Raw genomic sequence first — 23,721 nt, forward strand, 5'->3', positions numbered from 1 at the left:
AGTACCTGGCTTTTGGGTGGTTTTTGCACTTTTTTCTGGGGGATATTTTGCTTTTTTGTTCTGATATTTGGTTTTGTTTTGGGGTGTGATTATTTTCTTAATTTAGTTGTTTGTTTGTTTTTTGGTTTGAAAACTAAACTATCAATTCATTTGATTTAAGATTATGAACTTTGGGTAGGATTCAGCTGCAGAATTACCTATCTAAATTTAAGTGTCTACCTGTAAGCATCTACTAGTGAACCAGATGCATTAGAACCTGTTATAGCTACTGGGTTTCCAGTGGCTCTTGTAGCCAATACAGGTTTAGAAGTCTAAAAAATAAATCTGATCATCTTAATATGGGCATCTAAGTCAAGATTCAGTTGCCTAAACATAATTACCCAGCATACATAATCCACAAAAGGTTAACAGATATCATCAGAGTATGCAGAGTCTACAGGAGACCTATACTTTTCTGGAGTACCAGCAGGAGGTGTGGTGGGATACTCTATAGCATCCCAGATAGCCTCTTTTGCTTATGTTTAGGCAATTGAATCCCACCCTTCACAGCTGTTAGTTGTATAGGCTACCTTTTCAGAAAAAAAATCAGCATCTTCAAGGGAGGAAACCCATCAGAAAATACAAAAAGCATGAGAGGTGGAATGAATCATTCTTTGTATTTTCTTATTTCCTTTCATCAAAAACAGTATGAAACAAGATGGATAGAGATAGATTGGTTAAACTGCACTTTTGTCAATTTACAGAAGATATGGACAGAATAATTTCAAAGGCAAACTACAGTGATTAATTTTAAACATTTATTTTTCATTTTTTAACTTCACAGAGGTGAGGCGTTTCATAGGCCACAAAAATCATCAGAGGGATGGAACACCTCTGCTATGAGGAAAGGCTAAAAGAGCTGGGGTTGTTCAGCCTTGAGAAGAGAAGGCTGCGGGTGACCTTATTGCAGCCTTTCAATACTTAAAGGGGGCTTATAAGATGGGAATAGACTTTTTAGCATGGCCAATAGCGATAGGACAAGGGGTAATGGTTTTAAACCAAAAGAGGGTAGATTCAGACTAGATATAAGGAAAAAATTTTTTACTATGAGGGTAGTGAAACACTGGAACGGGTTGCCCAGAGAGGTGGTAGATGCCCCATCCTTGGAAACATTCAAGGCCAGGCTGGATGGGGCTCTGAGCAACCTGCTCTAGTTGTAGATGTCCCTGCCAATTGCAGGGGGGTTGGACTAAATGACCTTTAAAGGTCCTTTCCATCCCAAAGCATTCTATGATTCTATGATATCTGTGGTAAGACATAAAATGGAATTTATGTGAATTGCCCAATTTGTTCTTCTGTTAAATGCTGCTGCTAATTGTTTTCATGCAACTCCTAAAAAAAAACATTAAAAAAGAATAGTGTAAGTAAAAAATATCATTTGCGTTTCAGTCTCGAGGGACAGAGATCATTCTCTCTTCTATGTTTCATAGAATGTTAATCATATGCTATTCATCCTAAATAAAACATTAACATAACTAATAAAACATTAACGTAACTTTAAAAGGGAACATTTTCTTCACAAGGACTCTGAGCCTAGATGCGTGAAGATAAGTCCTAGCACCAGGGAGGCAATGGGATATGCAATTTTGGGGAAGGCTGGCAGCAAAAGTGCCCCCTTCTAACTGCTTTGACTTTTAAATTGGTTTAAACTAATCATCAAACTGTAATCTCACTGACCTCAGTGTCTATCTAAAGACATTCCAGGAACTTCAATAGAGTTGATTTGTTTAAAAAGTGTCTAAAGCAAATATGGCATCTCAGTAATACCTGTTTACTGCCTCCTTCAATGCAAACAATTAGTAAAAGCAGGGTTGCATCTCAGTCTCCTCTCAATCAGATTAGCTGTTGTTGCAATTAAAGCCTCAAGGCAAAATCCTGAATTCATGTTTAAAAGCATCACAAAACATTAGGAATTTTGCTGACTTCATGAAATGGTGAAAAGACCAGAAAGTTTCATGAATTTTTCAGTTCAAGCTAATAGTTAGTCCATCTCTATGGTTGTATATAAATTGCAAGATCAAACTGCAGTCTTCTAAATGGCAATGGAGGGTGACAAACTGAAGCATTTTGTGAGTTTCCTTTTATCAGTGAGGAAGTTTTCTTCTGTGCATGTGTGCATGTGTGTGTGGTTCAAGTGTTCACTCAGATCTTGTGTCAGAAGGCAAGTTGGGCGAACAGAAGCAACCATGGCTCAATCGCTTCCTCGCTTCATTTTCTAATTTTTCGCACAATGGAAAGGCAATGGTGAAAAGAGCCTGGCAACAGAGCCATGGGGGCAGATCAGTGTTCGGTCTCTGGAAAAGACCGCTACCAGATGTCCATATGATATTATGTTTCTTCCCCCATATATGCTTCCAGCCAGTTGCAACTAAGGCTTTCTTGAACCAGAAGTGATAATGTTGCCCCAATACTGTTTTTTTCATGATTTTTTTTCTAATCATCTGTCGCGATGCTAACAGATCATTGTACAATGGGGAGTAAGTGTATGGGGTGTCCATAGCAAGGTACTGGCAGTGGGGGGGCTGCAAAGGTGGCCTCTGTGAGGAGAGGCTGGGGTTGCCCCGTGCTGGACACAGCCAGTTCCAGCCGGCTCCATTGGACCCACCACAGGACACAGCTGAGACCCTCACCCGAGATGGTGGCACCTTGGGGAAAATGTATTTTAGAAAGGGCAAAACAGTGGACAGGTGGAGGAGAAGGGAATCAAGCAGCTGGGTGGGCATTTGGCTGTTAGCCAAGGCTAATCTGCCACATAGGCACTGGCCCATGCTCTGCTCTGCTGTGCTATGCTGCATGTATTGCTTGACTTCCAGGCCTGTGTTTGCTGCACATATTCTTTCGATGCAAGGGAAACTTAAGCAACTAATTGTAACAGAGGACTCTGAGGCAGCTCCCTATGGGTACTGGCAATTACACCACCTACATGCCCTTGCCTTTACCTTAAAGTGAAGCAGCAAGTTCACATGTGAACATCCTTTTGTTCAACAGTAGAATCGATGGACAGAATTGTTTTCTACTAAGAAAATCCTGTAAGAGCTCTAAAAACCACAATGTCAGCAAACCTCTCCATGGACAGGACCTGCACAGCATGATTTGCATTGCTAGGAGGTCCATCTGATACTCTACAACCTGGGGTTCCCAGCATCTGAAGAGACGTAAGATTATCTATACTATCCTCTTTTTATTTCTCCTGTTAGCTCTAATATATGGTATTTTAAACAATACCTTACAAAATCTGAGTGCCTTTCTCAATGGGATTATAATAAGCACTAGTCCCAGTGCATTAAATTGTCTTTTGAGATGATGGAAACTTGTGGCATCCACAAAGTCTACAGCAGAGTTCTGTGATTTTACTGTAGAGTAATGGTTTAATGATATAGCTGGCAGAATCACCTCCCCTAACCCCTAGCTGAGCAACTGCCTCTCTTTCAGTGACAACAAGCAGAGGCAGGTTGAGAATTGCCTTGAACTGCACCAAAAACAACTGGAGAACAAAACCAATTTGAGCCAATGTGACTTCCTACATTTCCAAAGCCAGGCTGAGCAGAGTCGCTATAGTTCAGAGTGTAGCCACTGTATAATCCCATCTCTCTGAGTACATGAGGGCAGAATAAAGCCCTCACTTTTGTTTGCCAGATTTTGCCTGCCTCTGTAACAATAAACATTAGATGCCCTTAAGTGAATTCAGTACTGAGCTTCTGGATTCTTCATCCAAATGAATTAAAGTCCCAAACAGTCAAAGCAGTTTGAATATTTTTCATAATAACAAGACGCTATTGACCAGTTGTGGTTTTTTTTTTTCCTTTGGCCTAAGTTTTATTAAAAAGTAAAACAAGAATCCCACATTTTGTTTAATTTTCTATGAATTCTTGCTCCCAAAAACTCTTCACCTAATCATAGCCAATATCCTCACAAACGTAGCACAACTCACTGAACCACAATTTGTTTTTTTGACTTCATGTCAGAAATAAACAAAAAAAGACAGAATACCAGCTAGTGTGAATTACTAGTGTAGTAAGTGGTAAGATGTGTATTAAGTAAGCATCATTTGACTGTTAAAACATACTCCAAAATTTGGAGATAAGTTTGAGAAATGTGGATATACTGGGTCTGACTGGGACAGAGTAAACATTTCATAGCAGCCCATATGGTTCTGCGTTTTGAATTTGTGGCTAAAACTGTTGATAATGCACCAATGTATCAGCTGCTCTTGAACAATGCTTGCACAGCATCAAGACTTTCTCTTTTCCCACTCTGTCCCCTCAGCAAATAGGCTGAGGGTGAGCAAGAATTTGGGAGCGGACACAACCAGTACAGCTGACCCAAACTGGCAACAGGGCTATTCTATACCATACAATGCCATGCTCAGGAATTAAAATCGAGGGGAGATGAAGAAAGGTGTGTGTGGGGACAGTGTTTGTCTTCCGAGACGGCTGTTGTTCAGAGACTGGCTGGGGATTGGTCTGTTTGGGGGAGGTGGTGAGTGATGGGGTGCTTAGCTGCTTGCCTAGGTCAACCCACCACAGTGGATTGAATTCTAGAATTTGGGAAGTTTTATTTTGGATGTAGTAAGTATGAAACTTTTATTACAGAATTAGCAGATTATGATTTGTTACTAAAAGACTGATGGGGATCTGAATTTAAGAGATTTTGAACAATCAGGAATGTGCTAAATTATAACCACATGGATTTATTCTGGAAAAGTAATTTGACTATTTCCATATTCTGGAAAGGTAATTTGACATTAACTTGCATTTTCTCAGATACTATTGACTATTAACAACCATCTCATTAACAAGACCTTATTTTCTGCTAGGGTCCATGAATGCTGCACAGTAAAATACTTTTGTCCCTCATACTTGTGAAAAGCATGTTCTTTTGTTTTGTTTTAATTTCACTTGGATATCCCCAAAATAATCATGGGAAAACAGCTCTGGAAAATGGACAAATAATTCTAAGCTCAAGAAGCCTGACAAAGAGGAAGAGAAATTCAGAACAATTGTAACTGATGAAAACAGTCAAAGGCCCAATATGCAAAGAGGTTAAAGAAATGCAATCCTAGCAAATGTTCACCACTCAGTAAAAGCAGAGGTTATGTATATAGAACAGTACAATTTATTTCAAATTAATCAAATTGAGCAAGTACATCTTAAAGAAAATCAATAGTATATGTAATATATTCAATAATATAACAGAGGTGCATGCACAAATTGTGATAAATAAGATTTCAAAGCAATCAAACCTACTGCCCATGTAATGCCCTGATAGGCTTTGATGATTGCTGTTACAAAGTAAATAGTAAAAGAAGTTGAAACTGTTTAACATTCCAGTCCAGACAAGAAATATTTCTATTTCCAAACTACACATAGTTGCATTTTCCTTGTCCCTGTGTTTACCTGAACTATGCTACTCAAACATACAACAGTAAAAAAATAATACAAAGGAAAGGTAGGTATTGAGCTTTTAGGGATAGATCACTAACCAAAAAAGATAGGGAGGCAGAAGAATACCAAACACATGAGGAAGCTATAGGTAAAGGAACTGAGGAAAGGTAAGAGATGGTGACCCAGAGAAGGCCAGAGTTTATGAAGGAGGAAGAAAATTTTAAAAGGAAGAAAAGATTTGGAGGTGGCTTTGAAGGGTAACAGAGGCAAATGAAACAGTGTGAAAATTCATCACCTTATGAAAATTTTTTTGTTTATTAATAATAGTATATTTAGGCAGAACTTCCAACTGATTTACCTAAATGTCTATAAAAATGTTGCTTTCTTTTTTCTTTTTTTTTTTAACCATATTGGAGTAATTGGTCTTAGGCAATCAGTTATAACAGGAATGGACATACTGAGAAATAAAGGATAAGCAGACAGTTTGACTACCTCACGGGCATGGTAGCTGAAAAGTTAACTACAGCTTATCAACTAAACAGAGGATGTAGAAGGTAGGACAGATGTCAGTTAGGCTAGGATACAAAGTAATCTGCAACAGTGAGCCTGACAAGGAGAACTATATTGTATATGAGGGAAAAAAAAAAAAGTATCTTCTGAAATAAGACCTTGAAATCACTTTCTGTGATTGCTCCTGTGAAAAAATATTTATTGTTCCTGCCCACATACACCTTTGAAATCTACCTTTTAGTGAGTGGGATTTTAAAAGAATTGCCCAAGGTTTTTGGCTATGTAGGCATAGAGTGCCTCACATTAAAGCTCCTATGGGAAGGGGAGGAGCACAATGGAGCAATCACATGCGTGTGTTTTTTCTTTAGTAAATTTAGTAAACAAGAAGTCCCAATAAAGAGGGAGAAGGAAAGTAATATCATCAGAACAAGTGCAGTAGAGAAATGCTGGCAGTTGAACGCCCGAAGATCTGAATAGGTAAAACCTAGAGCCTCTAAATATGGGGCTTATTTATTCCAAATTTATAGCACTTATTGATATCTACCTAAACAGTAAGATCCATGTAAATGCAACAGCATTGATATTAACATAACTAAATTTCTCTTTCTAATAAATTTTTTACTCTGTACTGTAATGGGAAATTTTGATTCATGGTCTTCCCTGTCTCCCCATCTGACTCTTCTCAGGCTCCAGCTGCCCCTTCCTGTTCTCCCCAGAAAGCGTGTCTTTATTTATCCTGGATGGGGTAGCAATAGCTTGTGAATCTTGGTTTATTTACATCTAAACTCTGAGAGAGATAGCCAGGATGGGTATCCCTTGGTCCTATCTGAAGCTCTGGTTTTCAGTCCCCTAAAGTTTTAAGTCATATGCAGGTTCCCAATTAAGGTGTATAAAAATTCATTAGAGCCACCCCAGTTGATGCAGATGACAGTTATGCAGCTAATTAATCACCAGTTTGAAGTTTTCACCTCTGAAGAAAGGTAAACTAAGAATCCATTTGTGTTCCCAGCATAGAAAAAGGGTCGCATCAGATGTGTGCTGTCAAAGATAGAGCTGTGGTTGACACATATTTGACCACAATGAACAAGAAAACTCTAAGTGGAGAAAAAAAAAAAGTTCTGATATTTATATCTATATCTGTATCTACATTTCCATGGATCTAACTATTCTCAGTAAAAAAAAGTATAAAAATTATAAAGAAAAATGGTCAGTGAACTGAGCTTCAGGGCAGTCTGAAGCAGCTGCATGCTTTTATTATAACAAGGTTGCTCAGTATGGCTTTACTAACACAGGTGGTACTGTACATTATTCTTCCTAGAAAAGAGTTATTATACTGCATTATACCCATCATTCAGAATTACAGCATTCTTATTTTCAAAGGAGGCAGTGGAGACGAGGTTTGTAACTTGAACTGGGAGGATGTATGCTGTTACCTGGAAGATGATTAACAGTAATTTGATGTAGCACGCAACATTTGCAAAAGTGAGAACAATAAAATCAGTGAGGCAAACAAATGAGCCATATGTTCAGTTATCTATCAGCCATGAGATGTACTAGGAAAAGGGTGCTGATCATCTGTCAGAGCATTTTCTGAATATATATGTTACCAATTTAAGGCTAGGATTTATATATGACGATCACTCATGGTTAGCTTACACAATCATTTTGAGAAATTAACTTTTTTGCATTATTTCTTGTTGCTTGTATTGAGGAATGTGAGCATTTCTCGCCAATCAATAAGCACTACTAGCAAAGGAAATCTGACTTGAAGAAAATAATATTTTACTTTCACATTCAAGAGTTTATTTTATTCCAAGAGAAATGCATTCATGTTTTATCATAGTTACAAACAGATGTCACCAATTAGAAAGCAATTAACAAAAAATGTAAATTAAATTGATGAAATTATTTCCTGTTTGATTTTTCAATGCTGACCCTTGAAACAAGTAGCAACTAAAGAAATCTCTTTGACAGTTTTTTGAATGCTTCATGTTATTCATAGCAGAATTGCAAATATAATTATAAAAATATTTCTACATTTGCCAAATCTGAACAGTTTGAATTTGCCATAACTGTTCTACTTAGGTAGAGAAAAGTGACAGCTTTTCCTTTTTCTTTTTCCTATGTCATTCTGTGTTTTGCTTTTCTCTGCAAAAAAATATTTGAGGCTCTTTTTCTTCTTTTTATTACTGTACAAATATAAACACTTTTGTATGAATAAGAAAACTTCAAATAAACTCTGAAATCTTTCCTGAACACAGTCAACAGCTTCCCTCCTCATAATGATTTCACATAATGATGTATCAGAAATTTGTTCACATTACCTGCAAATATGTTATTCCTTGTGACGTATGAAAAAATTTTGGCAGAATTTATGACTTTGAAGCTGGAAACACTAACAAATGAAAACCCTCAAATTTCAAGCATCCTTTGTTTCAATGAGTTCTTATGGAGTTCACAAATTTCAGCAGAAGAAAGTTTTGCTTTCATTTTATAAGATGTATAACTACACTGCTTATATCTTGATTGCCTTTTACATGCTTGTTGACTTTGTCACATAGACAAAAATTATGTATAAAGCCTGTAACCTTTTTTCTCTGCAAATACTGCTGTAAACCCCTTTTCCCTTGGGCTCAGCAGCCTGTGCTCCAAGGGTCCAAGGCCCAGCTCTGATGTGGCCCAGCAGCATAACCTTACCTTTGACTTCTGAGAAAATTGCTAATTTATGAGAGCGAGCTGTGAGAAAGAGGGCAGAAAGATAAGAAAGATAAAATTACAGCCAGGGGTAGCTCTATTGAGACAAGATCATTAGTAGCTCAAGCATTCAAGGAGAAAAGCACCAGCACGGAAAAAATATAAAATACTAAACAAAGAACCGGGAAAGCTAGTTGAGTAGTTAGGAATCATTGGGGCTTTGGATCAAGCCATCAGTGTCACTAGTGATAACAGAGCTGTTGGGACCTGGCGACTCAGCAGCACTGAGGACCTGTTCAAGGACTGATAGAGACTGTCCCTGCGCCTCCTGACTGACGCCTCTGTGGCCAACAGAGACTCTTTGGGTGCCTTAAGAGTACTGGTGAGCAAACTAATGCTTAGCCTAATAGATCATTAAATTGTAGCTATGTTTTGTGTGTACTAAACTGATAAATAATTGCTTTTTACTTTTCAAGTTGTGCATATATCACTTGCAGAGTCTCTTTGCACTGTACAAAAGATGCCTTAAGAAACTGATACTAAAGAGGAGAGATAGCGGAGTTCAGTGGAAAACAATCCCACATCATGTCTTCATCTGTTAGCACTGCATAAGGAAATCAGCAAATGAAAATAAGGGTAAGTATGGGTAGTAGCCAAAGTATCAGAAGTTTAGACTGTTATGGTAGAATTTTGTCCTTTCTAATACCTGCTTTCTACATACAGTTTTGAGTTTTTGGGTTTTATTTTCTTTTCCAGAGGAATGATAAAAATAGGAGACCTAAAAAAAATTAATATGACCTACCTTTTCAAGGAAAGGCTGATGTATGGTAAGCAAAGGACAATTTAAAACTCCTGAGTGTTTTCTCCCCATCTGTGACATTCCCTGGCGTTTCTAAAAGCTACTGGTTTAGCAGAAATGCTGGCAGCTAAAAGCTGCATGAACATTAGCTTTCTTTCTACAACTGTGTGAATTGTAAAGAAAATGGAAATAGGACTGCTTCTTGAGACTCTAGACCAAATTTCAGCTCAGTCAGGTTCTTTACCTTTTAATGTTTACTTTCCATGAATGTTTTAGTAGCTGAGACTAACTAGATCAAACAGGCAGAAAAGCAAAATTTCATACAAAAGATTATCAACACCTTTTGATAGGATTACAATATTTGTAACTCACATCCAATTCATTGGTTACTGTGCTGAAAACACATGAAGTGGATCACGAAGTGAGGTTTTCTGCTCTACCTCTGAGATTGTAATACAATACCCCTGTGCTCAGGGAGGAGGAACCCTGCAGATATAACCCTGCTTTAACCTGAGTAGGCTACACAGTAATACAGCAAACAGTAATGCAGGAGCAAAAAGCACCAGCCAGTACCAGGAGGGAACATTTCTTCCTCCCTACACACTTACGTTGGTAAAACCTTGCATGGAATATGAGGGTGCATTCTGGGGGCTTTCAGTTACCTCTCCTGTTCCAATTCTTACCTCTTGTCTATCACTTAGAATAGAGAAAGTCAGAACTCACATAGAATTATAAGAGCTATAAGAGCTATGGGCAGGGTTCTTTGCAGGCCACCAAACCCCCATTACGGGAGAGGGTGCACGTGGGGCCCTTGTGCTTGCTACCTGTATTTACAGCTCATTTCTTGTAAGAGAAATACAGGGCTTGCTTCTGAGTTTCTTTTCCCATGGAATGGGAAATTCCCATGACCATGGAATACACACACGAAATAAAAGAGAAAGGGAAGTGATCAGAAACTTCCCTCTACTTAATACTTTTGCGCCCATTCATGTGTAAGTTATGGAGTTAATTTTGTTAATTTTGTTTGTCAATAAAATTCAAATCTACAACCACAATATGACCTTTGTGATCCAATGCCATGATCTTTCAGAATTAAGTATGGTATTACCTAAAATGTAGTTTCTGGCACCTAAAATGATATTCAGAAGCTTGTGCTCTAATTTCCATAGCATTCCTGGAGAAAGTACTGACCAAGGAGTTGCCTTCTATTACAGTCAGAATGCGGCCACACTATCTAGTGGGTCACCCCAACACACCAAAGACAGTCTGTGCTTGTTGGAAGGCACTTACCAACACTAATCTCTCACTAGATAAGCCAGATGGCACGACATCCCAGAGGTGCACTGAAAGTAGGTTTTGGGGTATTTTTTGTGATGAAATCCACACATCTTGGATATGAGTTATAATGGATTTTCCCCCCAGTCCTTGTGAAATCCTGATCGACTTCATACCGCCCCCCGACAAATCAGGAAAAAGGTTGTGGACAGGTGTCCATCAGGAATGCAGAGAGCGCTATTGCGCCCAAGCAGGACTATGCCTATGTATGCAGAAAGCACATGATCAAATAGCCCTGAGACTTGCATGGCATGGACAAAAGCCAGTCTGTAGTGACACAGTGAAGGCAAACAGAAGCCTGATATGCCACCAAAAACTGTAGAAATATAAAGTTAATATTCAGCTACCTAGCTAAGGAAAGCATTTAGTATGCACTGAACCCTCAAATGCTTTTCCTAAGGCACACGGAGAAATACCTTCTCACGCACAGAATCCATCACCTTGACATTTCTCCTGAAAATACGCATTGATGAGTTCTTTTTCTAGTAACTGATTAGGTCTCACACTTCTCTTTTATAAATCAAGGTATGATGGTAGTGCTGTTCACTTTTCCCTTTTCATCCCATGAAGAAAGAGAAGCTCAGATTCAGTTACTCCACTTCCTAAGAGTATTTACCTGTCACAGGGCACTGTGAGTTGGTGCTTACTGCTGAGCACCAACATAGATTATGAAGGATGGAAAACTGTCCATCCAGATCTACAGATCTTGCAGACCAGAGGCACACTGCCTTCTAAGGAATAAGGTAACTTGCCTGTGTCAGGAGGCTAAAATCTCAACTAGACCAAGGCCAGATTCAGCTGAGTTTATGTACTGGTGACTGACACAGATATAATATTGGCAAGAGGCAGCATGGGGATTCACTTCGTGGAGGCAAAATACTGGAAATCCTCTGATAAACTGCTAATCCACTGAACAGCAACAATTTTTCTCTGTCTAGTTTTCTAGGCTCTAAATAAAGTTTGAAACCATTCTTTCAACTTTTCTCCCTGCAAATATTTTTTGTGGCATTTTCCTAGAAGATACAGCTTATGATTAGGAAGCAGAAGAAATTAAACTTGCACCTTATTTCCCAAATGCATGATTCTTGGTACCCAGCCATTTTGGTACACCTGGCAGCACCATCAAAGCCTTTAGTTTAATTTTTAACTTAAAACAGGAGTGATAACAACTAAATTTGATGGCCTCAGGCTCTTACATACGGATATTACCTATCCATAAAGCCTTGCCAAGGCTTTAGAAATTTATCCCCTGTGCTCACACAGATAAAAGTGCATAAAGAATCTTGTCTTTGTCATTGCACTTGACAGATCCTATGTAAGTTTTTGTGTATATATATTATATATGTAGATATATCTGTATTATATATATGCATATATCTGTCCTTTAATTATATATGTCCTGTATATATATGTATATATATATATCTGTCCTTTAATTTCATCCCACAGGTTTCTCTGCTTTAGATCAAATAATTCCTTGCAAGTTGATATACAGTGCATAGAGAACAGGTGTATTTATGAGAAGCCAAAAATGGATTAATACATTCTTCCACGTAGAGTAGGCCCTTGGTTATTAGTTCACGCATTAGCATGGTGAAACCATGAAACATATTCTTTGCTTGACATTATTAAATTTGTGACCTAACAAAGGAAAAGAACAGATATACTTTTTGTTAACTGAATTATTTTTGTGAACAGCAAGGTTTGATTTTTTTTTCTTTTTTTCTTACCTAAGTCATTGGCACCCTGGTACATATGTAATTTGAAAATTGGATGTTCATTGAATGCCAGTTCCTGCCACCTTAGTCATGCAAACAGCGCCACTAGCTTCATTTCAGATTATTACTGAGATTAAAAGGAGCATCATTCAGCTTTCCAAGTAATTTAAAACTATTCTGTGTTCATTTATATCAGTTCAATAGAGGAAATCAAGTTAATCAAGGAATAATGCCAGGTGACATTTTTTGTCACGAAATCCCTGGAATGGATAATACTTTCTAAGCCTTACTAAAAGAAATAACAAGATGTATTGGGCAGTGTCATCTTATAACAAGCTCTCTTCTGATTTCACAAGTCATAGCCTTTTAGTCAGTGCACTTTAGACCTGCAGTAAGTAACAGCCAACATGGATTAGTCAAGAGCAAATCATGTCAAACCAATTTAATTCTTCCTAGGATAATGTAACAGGCCTTACAGACAAAAAGGAAGCAATATATTAGAGTTGTATATTTGGCTTTAGTAAAGTTTTTGACATTGTTTTTCATGTCAGCATCACATGCAAAATAAAGAAAATTGTTTAAATGCATGTATGATTCTATGATTGCAAAACTAATTGGAAATATACAGTTAGAGAATATTAATGGTTCACTGTCAAAATGGAAGGATTTATCAAATGAAATTCTTTATGGTCCTGTCCCAAGACAGCTGCTATTCAGTATTTTATTTAATGACCCTAAACCATGAATATGACCAGTAGTTTTGCAGTTGATATCAAGCTAGGATAAACTGCACGTACATTAGAAGACAGAAATAGAATTCAAAAGGATTTTTAAATGTCAAAGGAATGAAAAATGGGGTGAAATTTTACATGATTGTATAGGTTACATGAAATACACTAAGTTTAGGCAAAAATAACTGTATAGGTATGGGGAGCAAACAACTCTAGCTAGAAGCTCTGCACAACTAGAGGTAGGGATACAGTCGATCATAAATAGTCTTGAGTCACCACTGTCATTGGAAAAAATAATGACAAGATAATAAAACTCTGAAATAGTCCATCTGGGGAGGTTTGGAGGCACTACTGTGCAAGTGTTTAAGAATCAACTAGACAACATCCACCAATGATGTAGATACTGTTACTTCTTTGGAGCAGAAAGATGGGCTAGGCAGCTATTTTAGGTCCTTTCCATTTTAATGTACTCTAGTGTGTCTATGTGAGAGAGAGACAGAGACCATGCTGCTGTGAATCTCTGTTCTGCTCTATTTGTGTAATATGGTTGACTTCATGAGAACAACTCTGTTTGACATCAGTTCAGTCCAGAATCTTGCCCCAAAGCAGGAAAAAATGTTGACTGAAAAAAGTGCATCTATTTCTAAAAGTAACACTAATTTCATAGAGAGGCAAATACCAAACAGCAAAAAGAAAAAAAAACGGCAGAGATTATATGATTGTACTTCAAGTTTTGAGAACATGAAGATCTGATTCTTTTTTTCATAACAAATTTTAAAGCTCTTAAAGCACACCTTTTTACCATTGCTTCTTTTTCATTTGGAATGGTTCACAAATATTTCCCATAAAAGTGAAAAATATGTATTTTTAGTCATTGCAATTTTTTAATTTTTTAAGTAATATTAGAATGTTCTTTCCTCTAAAAAGTCATAGACCAAATCAGGTTTTAGTATCCTAATAACATTCCATTGCAACCTTATTTCCCAGCCTACTGATCCAGTTCTACAAATGTGGTAAACACAGCTCCTCCAATTCATAAATAGCACTAAGCAAAACAGTGTGAAGTAAAATCAATGATATTTTAGAAATGATCTTTTAGAAACAGAACCTCTATTTTGAAAATTACTACTGTATTCAATTAGTGAAGGGTTCAAATTTACTAGTCATATCTGGCATTCATTTTTTGTAATATTTTATAGTATAGGTTGTATGTTGTTATTTTTAACATTTTAGCAATTTTTAAGTTCGAACTTAGCTTCTAAGTTGAGTTGACACACTCTCTCAAAATAAAGCAAATGTACATAATAAGAGCATAACAAATGGGATTTGGTACAAGACTGAGGTACCTAGATGTAAGCTGTCTACATATATAATGAACTAGCTCAATAATCTCCCTTTATAGCACTGAAAACCTAGTCAATATAGTCAGTGGAGTCCATACAGCCATTCCATTGAGGAAGATACAGACACGTAGGGTTTGATTCAGTTGTCTAAGCGTAGATATCTAATGCTGACTGAGATGCACCCAACATTGAAAAGAGCTGGCAGGTACTACATAGAAATGAAGGGAAAATTCTTTCCTTCTTGGAATGGAACCTGAGATCCAATGGATACCCATGTGTCATCTCACATGACACTAGACACCTGTGTTAAGACAGATGTATCAAACCCTTTGTAGCCAGTCATCTAAACTGTTCTGAGCATCTGGCACTGACTTGTTTAAGTTGCCTTTGCATACGGTATTTGAGATGTACTAGCTCACATGAACTGCTTGGAAGGGCATGAGTTTCCTTGCTTTCTGTATCTATGATATCTGTGATACTGGAGGGTATCTCAAATGGCACTAGCCATTTACATTTAGGAAAATAAATGAAACCTTTTAATGGGGGCTTGTTAGCTCATATAATGACACTTGCATAGAGTCAGCTACATTTCAGTATCTTGATCTCAAAGTGAATGTCACCAGAGGTGCTATTTTCAAAATGAAACATGCTGCCTAGGCTTTGAGGAAACTACAGCCATATGAGGAAAGTCATATGGAGGCAATGCTACCTGGAAATATAGTTAAATATATAGTTAGATCTCCTTTTGATGAAACTGAAAATGAAACAAGAAGATAATTTTATCACAGAGACAAAATCTCATTTCAACTTACCCCTCTTTTGTTTGCAACTATTTCATGCCAAAAAAAGGGTACGTGCAAAGTTGAATGAAAGATGGCCAGTGAATAAACCTGAGCGCTGAAACCCGACCATCACACTAAAGAACTGGCATTATGCTTCTTGACTGTTTTGGAGCACTCCAAGTGTCTTTCTTAAAGACAAAATCTTAGCACAATGCACCAGATAGTGCACTCTAGGGACTCCTTCCACAAGACAGGAAGAATGATCTCAGTAGACCTGTATTTTTCCATCCTGTATTTTCCATCCAGTCTTGTAAAACTGTATGACCAACTTTTGCACCCTCAGGGTCCCTAACTACTATTTCCTGCCACCTGGTCACACAACACATCTTTACATTTCCAAGCTATAAACAAAAGCCATGCTTCTGAGTTTCAGCACAGCACTCACACTATTTCAGGCATGTTTGATCTAAAAAAATATACATCGAAAATAATTATGTCTTGGAGCCATGGGGCACAGCATGGTGCCAGCAGAAACTCAGAACCAAAGTCTATGTGCTGTGATCACACCAGTCTGCTATAGAAGAAGAAATCCCTGAACATTGTAGAAATGAGACTTCCTGCACAGTTTGGCTTTGAGGCCAGAGATCATTTCCACAAACTCATGATTTCATGTGAAGTGTTTTTCAGAAACCCTCCATACTTGCCACTTAAGCTTGGAAATATCTCCATTTTCTAGACTGTTACATTTCTGCTAGTGAGGTTGCCTCAATTTGTGCCACTTTATAAACACCTACACAATTTCCAACGTAATATACCAACTGGCAGAGTATGTAAGACCATTCAGCAATATGTTCTAGTCTAAGTGTTGCTCTAAGTACCTTATCTGTGATGTGTGATTTGGACTTTTTTTTTTCAAAACACAGGCTTGTCTTTTGAAAAACTAAAAAACCAAAAAAGTATGACCTGGAATATTACCTGAAAACAATGTACCCAGACCCAGCTTTCTGCTTGTTGTGATGTGGGAAGAATTTCTCTTAATGCTTTTCTTACTTAAGAGAATTCCTCAGCTGCTGGGCTGTTTTAACCATGGTGCTTCAAGTTACTTGTGGTGATGACATGCTCTCAATTTCACCGTTATAAGATTTTATATTTGATTAAATATTTACTGCAGCAAAGAGAAAATGACTTGATAACTTGCCTGTTAGCATGCTTCTATAGGAGACTGAGGTTTTATTCTAATGAATACTGTAAGCAAACTTAGATACAATGAGAAAGAGTAAGACACTCTCACTTCAGAACTGCTTTTCATACAGCGTCTCCAGCCTTCTTCTCCTAAGTAGGGATATCTCTACTTGGAGACCTTATTGTGGCTGTTCAATACTTAATGAAGGCTTGTAAGAAAGATGGAGAGAGACATTTTACCAGAGCTTGCAGTGATAGGACATGAGGTAATGGTTTTGAACTGAAAGAGGGTAGATTTAGATTAGATATAAGGAAGAAATTCTTTACTGTGAAGGTAGTGAGACACTAGAATAGATTGCCTAAAGAAGTTGTGGATGTCCTGTCCCTGGAAGTGTTCAAAGTCAGGTTGGATGGGCCTGGGGTTGGACTAGATGATTTTTAAAGGTCCCTTCCAACTCAAGCCATTCTGTGATTCTATGATTCTATTCAAATCAATACTACAAGTCAGGCAAGTGAAGATTATCTACTAGTGTGGAGGTGGAGAGAAAACAAACTAGGAGATGTTAGCAAGGAATGAAGGGACTGGTGGTCTAACTTTAGTTTCTTACTGCATGAGCGGTTGTAAGTTTGAATCCTGGGAAAGAAGCGTGTCCACTTTCAGCTTAAACTCTAGAGCCCTAATGCAACCGACGTGTGTTTCCACATTCCCCTTAACATCTTGCTTTGATTAGTTTAAATGTCCTGCCCAGTCTGCTATTTGAGTGCCATTCCACATGCTTGACTGGACTCATGCATCCATAAGTCCAGTTAAATACCTGTAGGTCACATATCGAATGCAGGCAGCTATGTACAATAGAGGTAATGATTTAAACAAATCAAAGCCTTGTTCCCCTTAGCTGACTTCATTGTGAACTCATGTTGCTATCTTCTGAAAAAATGGCTGAAATGAGGCACCTGTGAAAAACAGAAAAAAAATGTTGGGAAAAGTTGTCTGAAGGTAAATAGAATTTTCTTTCTTTGGATACTGAGCATTCAGGATTCACTAAACAATTACACTGCCTCTTGATTAAGCAAGAGAGGAAAGCAGGAGTCTCTGGGCACACTGCAAGATGCACTCGTTGTTCCACTGGCTTCTCTTGGCAGCAGAAGGTTGATTTGAGAGCACAGCACACAAAATGCTGACCATGAATATTCATTTGACGTTATAAATCAACTTGCCTGACTATACTTACATCTGAGTTCATGTCTCACAAGCATTTCAAAAAATAAGTCTACTTAAAAGAAGTTCATTGGAATTATGAATTGTGCTTGACTGTTTCAGGAATGGTCTCAGAAGCTGAGTTTCAGACCTGTAATTTTAAATGTTTAAAGCAGAACACTGATCAAAATCTCTACCATATAGCTGATATATTGAAAGAAAATTTATTAAATGCTAAAGATTTGTCAATAAAATGGGGTCAAGAAAGTGATTGGTCAAAAGAAGTATTTTACAATAAATAAGGTCAAGATATTTTAAAATTTGCTGCTAGGCAATTTAGAGGTAAAATTACTGGCTATTTGCCCATTATTTATTTATTTTCTTAGTGACAAAAAACCCACAAACAACAAACTACAATTTTAGGGAAATAATTTGTTATGAGGTGGCAGGGCTGAGATCTGCCTGTTTGCTTTTAAGGATTTTTTGATTTGGGATTTGGAGGTTTTTGTTTGTTTGTTTGTTTTTTCCCCAGTGGAAAAAACACTGTATGAGTTGCTTAAAAAATAAAGAAAGAAATATTAGCAAGTATTAAGATTTTACATAATTTGATATGTACTCATTAAAATAGTTTTACCACCAATAGGATTAATTCAATGTGAAGCTATAGCGTATGTTGAATTTGACATCAATTTTTCAAATGAATGGTGGAGATCTACGAAACAAAATGTGAGTTTTCTGCATGTTCCTTGTTTTTTCCTAGATTTTTGGAAATATTTTAGGGAAATGTTTTTACTCTTATTAAATGCAAAATCTTCTATTAAAGCTATGTATCTTTTAAAATAATCATATGAAATAAAATTCTTCAGAAAACCTAGTATCTAAATAGATTCCTTTACTGTTTTATAACTTTATAAGATTCACGGCAATTAATAAGCAGCTTCTTCTAAATATTTAGCTTGCATACCAAGACTGAGCTTATTTAGTCTTTCAACATGTTGAAAGCATAAAACAGAAAGGGTGACACAATAGCTATAAATCTATGGTCCACAGTATTTTAATAAATTTCCTGTAACAGTATTTGCATTGTAATTAAAAATTATTCAAGCAAAAAGAAAAAAAAAAGAAGAAAAAAAAAAGAAACAAACCTTCTCAAAGACAGGAAATTAGCTGAAACTGGTTTTCACTACATTGATAAATCGAGCATGAAGAGCTATTGTTTTAATTACTGTATGGAAAAACAGAAATTAGCCCAGAAGACATGACTGAGTAGACACTTGCAGAGATAATGTGATTTATGTCTCCTTCAGGCTCTAGTATTCAGTTAAGTGAAAGAGGCTAAGGTTTCTACCTGTTAATAAAGACTGCAAAAAATGTATTAAATTAATTATTTACATTGTTTGCAGGGTAGTGATCATACCTGGGCTTTCCCAGGGAAAGAGAGAAATAGATTCTCAAAAATAAGAGTTACCATGGAGACATAAAATCAAAGAAAAATAATTGTTACTCAGGAGGAAGAACCCAAATCTGTGCTGTTCACTGAAATAAAACTCATGTAAGAGTTCAATAGGATCTCTATATGATCAATTTTAAAGTATCAGTGAGAAAGCAGATGTCTAATGATTTTAATACTCTTCAGTTTTCCTATGAAGAAGAAATTTACTGGACATAACAGTACAAAACACATAATTATTATAATAATTATCCCAGTAATAATTAATTATAATTATTATAATAATTATCCCAGTTTCTTTACTAAGGGTAGTTTCTTTGCCAAAATTCAGGAGGTGTGGACGTCTGCTGTTCTACCAGAAAAAAAAAAAAGCAGGTAGAGAACTGATTTCATCAGCTTGGAGTTCAGTTTTCTTGGACACAAATTCTGTACTAAGTTCCTGCAGTATTCCCTTTCCAGACCATATTAACCAATTATAAACTGTAAAAGGTACTGGCTCATTATTCTTTTCAGAAAACGGTCAGCTTATGTGTAACCTAATCAGCCAATTAACAAAGCTCAGAGAACGTCTGAGATTCATTTCAACATTTCTCAGCTTTTTGGAAATAGTCTACGTTTGATGCATATGTCTGTGTATGATCCTCCAGAAAGTAATCATCTTACCCTCTCTATCAGGTCATGTTTAAACCCAAACTCAAGTACAATCATGCATGTAATGTTTTAAGCTATGAAAAACAATCTAATTACCTCTAAAGTGAGATGGGAGATACAGTGTTAATTACTGCTGTCAGTAATTAATTAACTTGCAGGCATGGTTTCAGTAAACTAACAGTAAACTAACAGTAACTGGAGATGTTTCTGTTCTGGAAACTGAACTACTGTTTTATCAGAGAAGTTAATCTTTTTGTATATATGCTTTTTTCTGTCATTTTTCAACTTCTTTGAGAATCAATGACCTAAACTTTATCAGTCCCATCACTGCTATATTAGTCGCAGAACCTATCAGCTACTATCTGTTCCTTTGCAGATTTATTACAGCATTTATTACACGTGTATGTAAATGTACCTCTAAATACATAAAACAATAAAATAAAAATAAAATAAAATAATAAAATAATATTTATTGTTCTGACAACTTTTCATCCATGTCCATAACTGTCACCAACAGATTGCCAACAGACCTACAGAATTCCAACAAGCTTAATCTTTACCTTCCTAGCGTTGAACATCTGTATGAAACAGATGTGAGATTGAATTGCCCATGCTATCCAGGTAAAAAACAGTTTTTCACTACTTTTACATTAAACATAAATTGAATCCTCTCTAAGTTTTTTTTCAGTATGTATCTCAGAAAAGCATTTAGAAGAAAACTGTGGAACAAGGTAGAAGCAAGATAAATTTGACTGATGCTAAAAGCAGCATGGATAGTAGAACTTGCTTAATTTATAACATTTTCCACTGCTGAAATTCCTCTGATGCCTATTAAGCTGCCCGAATCCAACTCCTCTGTGTTTGCAATCCCTTTTTTTTCCTTTTTTTTTTAATTTTGCTCTTCTCATCCTGAGGTAGAAATCATCATTAACTGTCACCTTCGGGCATTCTTTGATCAAACCTCTTATTGTGGTGACAAAGTTCAGACGACAGAATGGGAACTGAATTGAATTTTGCAAGTGACACCTATTTGTTTCAGACCAGAAGCAGCCACAGGGTTATCCTTAGTTAACCCAGTCACATCAGAACAGCACCTGTGAAATTTTTCAATACCACGTATGAAACAAAACGCAGGGACACAAAAGGTCATAGAGCACAGATTCCTATTGTTTCAACAAATTATCGCCCTGTTTGATTGTTCAGTTTTCTGTGATGTACAATTCATAGCATGTCAACTTCCTGGCTTTCACGATACCCTTTTTGCTTGCCTTTAGGTTAAATTAATAGTATAGCACGGATATCAACACTTAAGTGAATTAAAAGCTTTTTCATGTCTTCCGTTCAGCATTTTGCTTTCATCCTACAGAATTTCCATAATGTTTTCCAGAAGACACATCACTGAGATTATAAATGCCAATTTGTCAAATTGTTTATCCTATTGATTGCTAGTCCTATAAAAAAGAACAAAGTACGGATACAGATATAGTCTTTCCCATTCCTCTTCTACTTTTGAAAATATTCTGGAGTCCCTAAGATCAAAAGCTTCTTTTTGAAAATATAGTCTTAGCTGTCCATTCAGCTATTATTACCATTTGTATAAGCATGGGATATGCTTTTTGTCAAAGAATGACAATCCCTTTTATTATCATGCTAAAGCAGACTCTACTCTGAAATAGTTTCCTGTGAGTCAGCTTGCACTGGCTCACTTCCTAATCTGTGGCATAAAGATTTCATTACAATTAACTGATCTTGTGAATAAATTAAAAGCTTCTTCTGTAGTACACCCTAATTCTACCACCTATGGATTGCATTTGTTGCCTAAATGATCTCAAAAATAATTATGAAGAACCAAAGCTGATATTCAGTCTCACAAAGTCAGCAATCAAATTGTTGCAGCTACAGTATTTGACCCTGCTGTAGCTGCCATACCAGACTCTGTTTTCAAGTTCAAATGAAGTTAACGCTACTGCAAAAGCCTCTCTGTGCTAAGCTACCTTTTATTCTAACAGAAGTAGGCTCAAGCAATACACAAAGCTTTGTTTCATGATAGTATCCATCATGGAAAAAAAAACCAACCCCAAAAAAACCACACAGAAACAAAATCCTTGCATGAAAATCAGGGGTTTTATTCAAACTCATTAAGGAAGTGGGTTCCTATCTAAAATATGAATATCTGAATTTTAATTTGACAACTGCTTACATGTGAATTGGCTCTTTTTGATCATTTGTTCTGTTCCCTGTGTGTATTTAGAGAGCTATCTGCTTGTATTTGTAACTAAAAACAGAGCTAAAGAAGGAAAAGTAGAAGGCAAATTACCTTTTTTGTTTTCTTTCCTATGCACAATGACTAAAGTGTACAACATCATTGCTCCAAACATTGCATGGTTGCAGAGCTGTTACTGAAGATACTGTTTAAAGAAACACATGTCAACTGAGTGTGAGGGATTAATTTGATGTGAAAATATATATTCCTGACCGTTATTTCATGTAAACATGGAAGGACAGTTCAGTGATTAGAGCTCTAAGTAACTGAGGATAAGAGGCTTATATTTCTTCTTTATACCAATCAGAGTTTTTTGTGATCTTCAGCTCCTCAGAGACTAGTATGTATGAAGGTTGTTTTTAAGACCCTCCTCAGTTATTTATTTGAATTTTTATGTGATTAAGTACCTTTAAGACTCTGACTGTTACACTTTTAGGGTGTATATAGGCTTTCCAGCAAGGCAGCTAGCTCTGTAGCTGGAAAGATTAAATCTATATGAGCATGACATTCATTAGAATAGGTGCGGACAGTAACATGGTATCACAGCTGGGTTACCAGCTGGTATTTTCACATAATGCTGAGTGACTCTAATCATACATGTTTGCTTGGACAGAGCTATGACACTTTGATTAAATAGTACGTAGAAATACTCCAAATATCTCTGTTTCCCATGTGTGAAATGGTAATAGTAAATATTCTTGAATTCAAAAAGTTGTTTCAAAGGTAAGTAAGATAAATAGCTTTGAGGATAAATTGTATTTCATGTAAAAGGAACCATATAAATATTTAAGTATATGACCATATAGGAAATGAAGCCAGTAAAAGGCAAACACAACTGTTTTGTGTATCAGTAGCCACATAAGCATGATTCTGTTCGTGCCTGAACTTTGTCCAACTCAGAGACTGACTGACCCTCAGCAAATCTGCATAATGTAATAGCATCCCTTGTTGTTTTGTGTGTGTGAAGAAACACACAATATACGCACAATAAAGGATTTATATCAGTAAATGGTCTTTACACCAGTCTAAGATTTTGCGGTCTAATCAAGGAATTAGTAGTATTCTAATAACTATGGTATTCTAATAATTATAACTATTAGTATTCTAATAACTTCTAACTTTTATCATCCAAATTATGTATTACAGATAATTCTCATCAATAGCACAGGTAAAATTATTGTACACAGAGTTCCTGGTATCTACCACTTTTCTCTGATGTTACATTCAACCTTCCAGTTCTCCAGTGGTTTCTGAGGTTGATGGTTTCCATTTTCCCTAAAAAACAAGAGGTGTTTGGGCAAATCATCAGTCTAAATAATTTTCCAGGAGAAATATAACGTTGTTGGGGGGGAAGTGTCTTCCTCCTTACTCTTGGGCTTGTTTGGGATATTTTCATATGTTTTCTAACACCATCTTCTTAATTGGTCTTCGATTCCACTTTGTATCAAATCTACTTTATGTGATACATTTTCCATATGTTGGGTACTTATTCTTTATTTTCTTTGTTATCTATAAAACCAGCTATACCCAGCTGTCAAGGTTACACTCCAGAGGTGGCCACTAATTGACCACTACTGTAGTGTTTATAGCCCTGGGCCTCTAGTATCATCCTGTGCCTCTGCTTTCAAGCCCTCTGCCATCC

This window comes from Nipponia nippon, unplaced genomic scaffold (genome assembly GCF_047370975.1).
Source record: "Nipponia nippon isolate SJK-2023a ecotype South Korea unplaced genomic scaffold, ASM4737097v1 scaffold_2, whole genome shotgun sequence".
NCBI classification, from domain to species: Eukaryota; Metazoa; Chordata; class Aves; order Pelecaniformes; family Threskiornithidae; genus Nipponia; species Nipponia nippon.